The sequence below is a fragment of the Prunus mume genome, linkage group LG4, assembly GCF_029339155.1.
Source record: "Prunus mume cultivar Tortuosa linkage group LG4, ASM2933915v1, whole genome shotgun sequence".
NCBI classification, from domain to species: Eukaryota; Viridiplantae; Streptophyta; class Magnoliopsida; order Rosales; family Rosaceae; genus Prunus; species Prunus mume.
In genome coordinates, this window is record NC_142701.1 from 11,228,145 (window position 1) to 11,236,380 (window position 8,236).

Here is an 8,236-nt window from a genome sequence, read left to right on the forward strand (position 1 = left end):
CCTTTTTGTTTGCATTAAATAAACTAGAAAACTGACGTTATATAACCTTTTTATGCATTTCTTGGTTTAGGCAGTGGCAATGGGTCTTCAAGTAACTGGAGCAAGTTCTTATGCATCGGGATCTGGAGCATTGAGTCTATCGGTTGGTGGCTTGCTGCTGCTTTGAGTAGTCAATTAATCCTCTTCAACCTTGTTTATGCAAGGATTACAAGAGCTATGATAATTTGTACCCCATCCCAGAGCCATATTATGTATTGTATGCCAACGGTCCTCTGATATTTTAATTTGGGTGGGCCCAAGACAAACCCACTGTACACCCTGCCTTCCTATGGAAAAGTTAGCCGGCCTAATTTCCCTGTTTTTTTTGTCAACTCCGGCATCTTGGAGGGGTTGGCTGGTCTTTGCAGTCGGCTGGAAAATATTATCTGTCAGACTTTAGACAAGGTTTCTACAATTTTGCTATGCGGGGTCGTCATCTCGATTAGGGAATGGTGCATGTCACATACTCCTCAGGTAGCTGAAGTATATGAGTCTTAAACAATTTTAATGTGATTTTTCAGTGCAACAACCAAAAGTCTATGGGTGGGAACTGGGATGGGCATTGGCCCACCTGTTGCTGCTATCTATGTATCAGAGGTATAAGAAATTATCTTTGTTGTTTTCTCTGCAACTGTCAATTGAAATTGCTTAGTCTCCATTTGATCTTCTTAAATATTTAAGCATGCTCTGTTCACTTGAGCAGATTTCACCAGCATTTGTAAGGGGTACTTTTGGGAGCTTCACACAAATTGCGACATTTCTTGGACTTGTGGGATCTCTCTTTTTTGCACTCCCAGCCAATGATATAGTGGGTTGGTAAGATAAATCTCATGGGATCACAATATTCTCGAAAACTTTTTATTTCAAGTTTTCATCTATTATTTCTTATGTTACGCATCTTATTTATTTTCCAACAGTTATCTAAGGCACTATCTTCTTTCAACATGATTGATACTTAGGTGGCGGGTTTGTCTTTGGGTATCTACTGTTCCTGCTGCAGTATAGTCCTCAGTGGCTTTTCAAGGTTTTGTGCTCTCATTTCTTAATCACCAATCCTTAAAACAGTTGGTCAAGTTAGAGTCTTGTGTTCAGTTCAATATAACTTTTCCTATTTGTTGGACCTGAATTGGTTGAGATCTCTTCAGCTTTAGGGGCATTGGATTTTGATATGTCAATAGTAAGTAAAATTTTTGTTATTTAATGCTGTCTAAGGAATTAATATTATATATATATATATATATATATATGTATGTATGTATGTGTGTATGTGTGTATATTTGGTATGAATGTACCTGTTGTCTAGTATATTTCATTTGATTATCATGTATGTCATCTCCTAATCCAGTTTGTATATAAATCTGGAGTGATCTGATTGATAATTTCGTTTCGTAATCCAGTTCTGGCTTAAAGGGGGATATGAAGTTAATTCTTTTAATTTCTTCCTTTATTTTTCCTCCTCATTCTCTATTGTCTCTAGTAGAGAGAAGGTTCATTTTCTCTTTTATCGGAAATGTTGGATGTTAGTGCTCAGAATTATATGTTGGTGCAACGGGCTTCAATCTTTCTTTCTGTTTTTTCTCCCATATATGCATGCCTTTTGGTGATATTATACAAGGATTATAAGAGCTGTGATAATTTGTTCACCTTCTAATACTAGGTATGAGTCAGATATAATGCGTTTCATTTGATTTTTGACCCATTGAAGGCTATTTATCAACATTGATGCTAACAGTTCTTCCTGACTTGGTTCAGAGAGGAAGAGGCACCGAAGCTGAAGCTGAATGTGAGAAACTCTTAGGTGCAGCACATGTTAAATTTGCAATAGCAGAATTGTCAAAGTCTGACAGAGGGGATGAACTTGAGGCAGTAAAGTTCTCACAGCTACTGTATGGCCGACATTTCAAAAGTATATTTTTAGTTCACATTAATATATGATTTATTTAGATTTGACATATGTGCTTCCTTCTGCATGATTTCCTTATCGCCTCCGTATTTTGCAGTGGTTTTCATTGGGTCTACCATTTTTGCTTGACAACAGCTATAAGGCATAAATGCTGTATTCTATTTCTCTTCGACTGTCTTTAAAAGCTTTGGGGTGCCTTCAGACCTGGCAAACATGTGTGTTGGGATCGCTAATCTATCTGGTATGGTTGGGTTTACTCTCAAGCATTTTATTTTTGCATCTTTGAGATTACGCTTATTTGTTTCCTCATGTATTCATTGTACTATTATTTTTATCTTTTGGTCGATTTCCTTATGCTATTCTAGGGTCAGTTGTTGCAATGATCTTGATGGATAAGCTTGGAAGAAAGGTGCTTCTTCTTGGAAGTTTTTCTGGCATGGTAAGCTCCTAAAAACACTGAATATTTGATGCAAACTTTTGAGCTGAAATATGGGGATCAGAACTGTCAGTTATGTCTGTTCTGTGGTATCTGTCTTACCAATGTTGCATTTCCTCCTACTTAGGTTTTTCCTTTTTGTTTGCATTAAATAAACTAGAAAACTGACGTTATATAACCTTTTTATGCATTTCTTGGTTTAGGCAGTGGCAATGGGTCTTCAAGTAACCGGAGCAAGTTCTTATGCATCGGGATCTGGAGCATTGAGTCTATCGGTTGGTGGCATGCTGCTGCTGTGAGTAGTCAATTAATCCTCTTCAACCTTGTTTATGCAAGGATTACAAGAGCTATGATAATTTGTACCCCATCCCAGAGCCATATTATGTATTGTATGCCAACGGTCCTCTGATATTTTAATTTGGGTGGGCCCAAGACAAACCCACTGTACACCCTGCCTTCCTATGGAAAAGTTAGCCGGCCTAATTTCCCTGTTTTTTTTGTCAACTCCCAGCGTAATTACCTCAGGCTGTACAACATTATTTTTTTCTTTTTTAAAAAAACAAATCTTATCTAAGGGTGAAATCTAAGTTCCTTTATTTTAAAAATATTATATGGAGATTTGACACCCAAGATTTGGCTGTCCAACCAAAACTATTACAATGGGCATTTCCAATTAACAAAAACTATTACTTTTCTTTCCTTCAAGTAAAAACAAATGGGCAGATCTCGGGCATATATTCACTTTACCATATAATTTAAGAAAGTAATAAACAAAGAGTAGGGAAAGTTGTAACCATGCAATACGTTTTTGAGAGTCAATCACCTCATTAATTACATCCAAAGACTACACAACTGCCAATTTTGTCAAAATTAAAATCCAAAAAAAAAAACTGAGAATGATAAAGTTCGACCAAAATCTCAAATACTTTGTAATCGTAACTTCTATGTCGACATACATGATTCTCACAATTTGTTTCACTAAATATTAAGTGATGGAGCGACTGTGCATACTCCAACACTCAAAAGAAGTGACAATGGTATTTTAAAATATGGAAAGGAAGAGAGAGATCTCTTTTTCCTCTCTTTTTTTACCTTTAAAATGGAAAGACTAAAATACCCTTAAAATATATAAAAATTAGATGGTGTACGTGTTAAAGTCAGATGACAAATCATCGATTTTGAAAAATTAAGATGGCATTTATTTTAAATTTTTCTTTAAGGTGACAAATTGAAACTGAGGTATAAGTTCATGTGACATTTCTATAAAAATCCCAAAAAATTATAGTAAATTTAGCTTAACCCCTTCAAAGTCACTTTTCCTCAACTACAACCCATCTCTTTATTTTTGTTTGAATAAAATCCTATTTTTGCTAAATAAAATCCGATGACTAGAATCCAATTCAGCAAGTAACTGAATTTGTTGTACTTTTACGATTCCTAAAATACCCCTAACTAAATCATTATTGTATTTTGTATATTAATGTAGGAACCAATATAGAAAGGAAAAAAATAATAATTGGACGGTAACTAATGGATGTAGGAATTAATTTAGAAATATTTTTAAAATTTAACAATAAATTCATATTTAACATACCTAATATCATTTAAAACACCAACCATACAATACCCTTGTCGACAACTCATCACAAACCGAATAATTCTATATTTATATTGCCTTCTTCTGCTTCTTTTTGTTTTGTTTTTTTTTTGGCACTTGTAATTAGGTTGACATGTTGGTTGCGTACAAATTTCATTAAGTATATATCTATATATATATATATATATAGGTTAATTACACTTTAGTATATCACACAAGTAATTGCGATCTATATCTCCTTAATTTGGGTTTTTCGGTTCCCTCTTTGGCAGCATAATTTTAGTTTCCTTTGCCTTGTTATAGAATTTATACTCTCTCTTGTAATGGTTTTTGTCACATACTTGTTTCTTTCCTTGTCTTATATGATGAAATTGAGCGATCATGTTTGAGTTCTCTAAGTCCAACTGGCTGGTATATTTTGTCAGGCCCTGCAAAATGCTTTCGTTATCCTATCCACTATCCAAAAAGAGAAGATTTCAGTTTCACCAAAACATATATTAAAACTCCTCGTACCAAGTAAAGTAACATGACCTAATTAACAAAATAGTTTGAGTTTCTCTAAAACTAATAACAGTGTATACAATTGAGTCTTTCAATTTGAAAAATACTATGTTGGAATGTCTTTCAAACAAAAAATAAATCAACAATGAATATTGTTGGAATGAAAAAAAAGAAGAAGAAAAAAGAGAGGAAGTTTTTGAGAAAATATAGTATTTTATTAAACCCATATGATACATAGTAATAACTAGCATGTTAATAATTGTCTCGTTAAAACCTTCTGAGAGAAAACTAGACCATGTCTCTTTCTTATTTGTAAAATAGAAAAACTAAGATAAATGACAAAGAAAACAATTGGTTCCGACTTGAGTGTGTGCCTAACAAAGCATAGTTGAGTCAGCGGATCAAGAACTTGATCATATGCCTCCAATCTTCATATTGTTCGAGGAAGTCGTCCTTCTCTATAGTGTGTGTCTTCTGGATATTGTTAGCAAAGTAAAATAAATTAACAAATTTCCTTTTCTCTCCATCTCTGCTTTCGCTTACCTAAATTGCATTTGTTTTTTTGGCATCCGCATATTGTTTCACTTTAGTTTATGATTTTTTAAAGCATGAACACGATGAACATGACTTGCACGACACCTTGCACTTCCTTTGATACTTGATAGCGACACGTACAGAGGTTATACATTTATACAATAGGTAATTGTCATTGACTCATAAATCAACCTAATTACATCAGTCTCTTACAAGGAGACAAAACCTAATGAAATATGGATTCAATAAATTCTATATGGGAAAGTGAATATATGCCCGAGATATGCCCTTTGCTTTACTTGAAGGAAAAGATAAATATTTTTTATTATTTGTCGCACACATATATATGGCTCATAAATGAGTTCATCTTGTGCTCCCTAAACCATCACATATACTTTTGCTCCCTAAACCAAACAGAATCGACCCAACTTCAAATTTTTTCTAATCTAAATTAATGGCAAGGAAAGATATTTCAAATATGGTGTTGGGAATGATGGGAGCAGCCTTCTTTAACTTTATATGTGACTACATCTCTACATATAGAGAAACAGTTTCGGTAGTTAGAGAGATTGATGAAAAGATGGAAGAGATTCGGAATACATGGAGGTCAGTACGTAGGTTTATCTTTAATCAGTATTCTTTTTTTTTTTTTAACCTTGATCTTGGCTTTGATGCTTTGAGTTTGCTGAGGAAAACCTCAAAGATTAATATTCCAATTTGAATGCCCAAGCAATTGCATTAATTATAAATTTTGCTTCGACATTATTATATTTTCCTTGCCTTGTATGTGTTAATAGCCATGAAGAATTTAAAGAGCTTGTTGGTCGGGACATGTACGGCTTCTTCAAAGGCTATGACGAGTGGACGAACTATTTCGACTTCTTCTAGTATCTCAAATATTTCATTTTCCATCAAGTGTTAATCAGTGGAGTGGTATTGTAGTTAGGATATATTTGGAGGCTTATGGTTTTTGCATTAATATATATATATATATATATATATTGCCATATTATGCTCAATTCACATAGATGACGATGACGATATATCTTTTTGATGAGTTTGATGTCTCTAATTGTGGGTTGATCAGTTATTAAACTTAACCCCAAATTTTTGTCCCAACAACTTTCCGTTTGGCCCAATTAAAAAGTTTATAACACAAGAAAGAAATCCTCCTATGACTCGCAAAACATCAAAATTGAATTCAATAGTGGGAGACTGCTTTTCTTTTTCTTTTTTTTCTTTTTAAACGAGAGGAGAAATAAGACTAGAAGATTTAAATCCCATGAATTGGAGGATGGGGCATTAAAAATAGTACCAGCTGAATTTTATTTTCGATTAGGCTATGTAGAAAACTTAAAATTAAGGGGTTGGGTAGGACATGTAGAAAACTTAAAATTAAAATCGGGGGAAAAAAGGGCAATGGTTATTGTGAGAGAGTATGTGTTAGATAATGTAGGTAATATGCCATTAATTCACAAAATACGGGGAAAAGTTTTTATTTATTTTAAATTTGTTAAAGAAGAGATAGCCGATTGTATTATTGCAGTGCTGTTCTCCTGAACCCCGGTAGTCGAAGAAAACTATGGACAATCACCCTTAGATTAGATCTAAGGGTTGAGGGAAAGAAAAAAACTGATTTAAAAATTATAATTGTATCATCAAAACACTATTTTGATCATTAAAAATAATTTTTAAAAAAAACCAAACAACCACCACCATTCAAATGGGTAAGTTATCGGATCCTGTTGGGGCCACCGAGCTCACTTCCTTGAGTTCGTTGTAATTTCAACCGGAGTTGGTGGATGTGAGCGTCGATGGATGCAAGAACATGTTCTTCGTTTTCTCCAGGGAGCGTGTTTTGCTTTCCTTTACTTTTTTAATTTTAGTATTTGTTAAATAAAATTAAGGTAAAATGATAATGTATTGATTTTTAAACTTTTTTTTTTTTAATAATTGGGGTGTCTTTTAGTTGTTCTTGAGTTTGAGTTTTTAAAAACGTGGCTACCATACAGGTTTTCTTGGTTTTGGACTTAAATTCTGTTTTGAGTTTAAAAAGTTGTATTCAAGTTGAATACTAAGTGCTTGTTTGGTACTTATTTGGAGCAAAAATCACTTTCTTAGAGAGTTTTCTTCCACCTAGCTGTTTGGTAAATGAAAAAAATAATATGATTATATGAATAATTGCTATCAGCCAGAAATATAATCTGATTATTGGGAAACAACTTGTGGACGAATTTGTCTAATTCATAAGTACTATTTGAGAATTTGGAAAATTTCGAAGAAAACCACCACCACTGTATAAGTTCTTTAGCTCTAGACTATAATACCACAACCTTTTTTTTCTGAGAAAAATAAAACCAAAACTTAAATATGCAATTTAAATACTAAATCATATGGACTAGCTAGCTAGCAACCCATACATATATGCAGATGTTCCAGCAGTAATCGAGTTTCACATCAAACAACCATTTAATTCGTTGCCCTCAAAACATTCGTAACCTACCATACCTGCCACACGATTAAACCAAAAAAAGAAGCAATATTAATAGAGAAACTGATAAAACGAAGCAATTAATACCACAAACGAAAGGAAAATAAAACATATCAATTGCTTTGTTTGTGGCATCATAGTGAGATTTACATAGTTTTCATCATATTTCGACATGCGGGCAGATTAGCTGGAATTAGGTATTAAATTTAAAATCATCACAAATATATCATTCCATATCAATGTGATTAGATTTCGAGACTTGTACCAACAAAATGAACACAACTACCACTACACGAAATGCTAATTAGTGAGAAGCAGAAAATTAAGACCGTTAATTGCCGCTTTACTTTTACTTTTTTTTTTTTTTTCTTTTTAAAAGAAGATCAATATGTATTGTACCATGGCAGAACAAAACTAGAGTTTGTTTAATATCGATATTGAGTATGATTGAGGGCTTCTTCTTGTTTCAATTTAATAAGCAAGCACTTGAAGGTGTCTTTCATACAAATTTAGATCAATACGAATGTTATTCATTACATATATACTAGGAAATGAAAATAATGAAAACAAAAATAACAAAGGAAGTAGAATTAAGCAATACATACCAGGGAAGTTTGGGCGTGTGGATCGGTTTATTTGTTAGGATAATTTTTCTAATTCGGCCGTCTAATACTCTCCCTATTGAAATTTGATTGCATACAAAGCAAATCAAATTGTAATTACAAAAAGTTTAAA

At 33.3% G+C, this 8,236-nt stretch overlaps 1 pseudogene; it reads left to right on the forward strand.

Annotated features, from left to right (window-relative positions):
- The first annotated feature begins 328 nt into the window (after positions 1-328).
- On the forward strand, positions 329-2,677 carry LOC148917898 (putative plastidic glucose transporter 3; annotated as a pseudogene).
- The last annotated feature ends 5,559 nt before the right edge of the window (positions 2,678-8,236 follow it).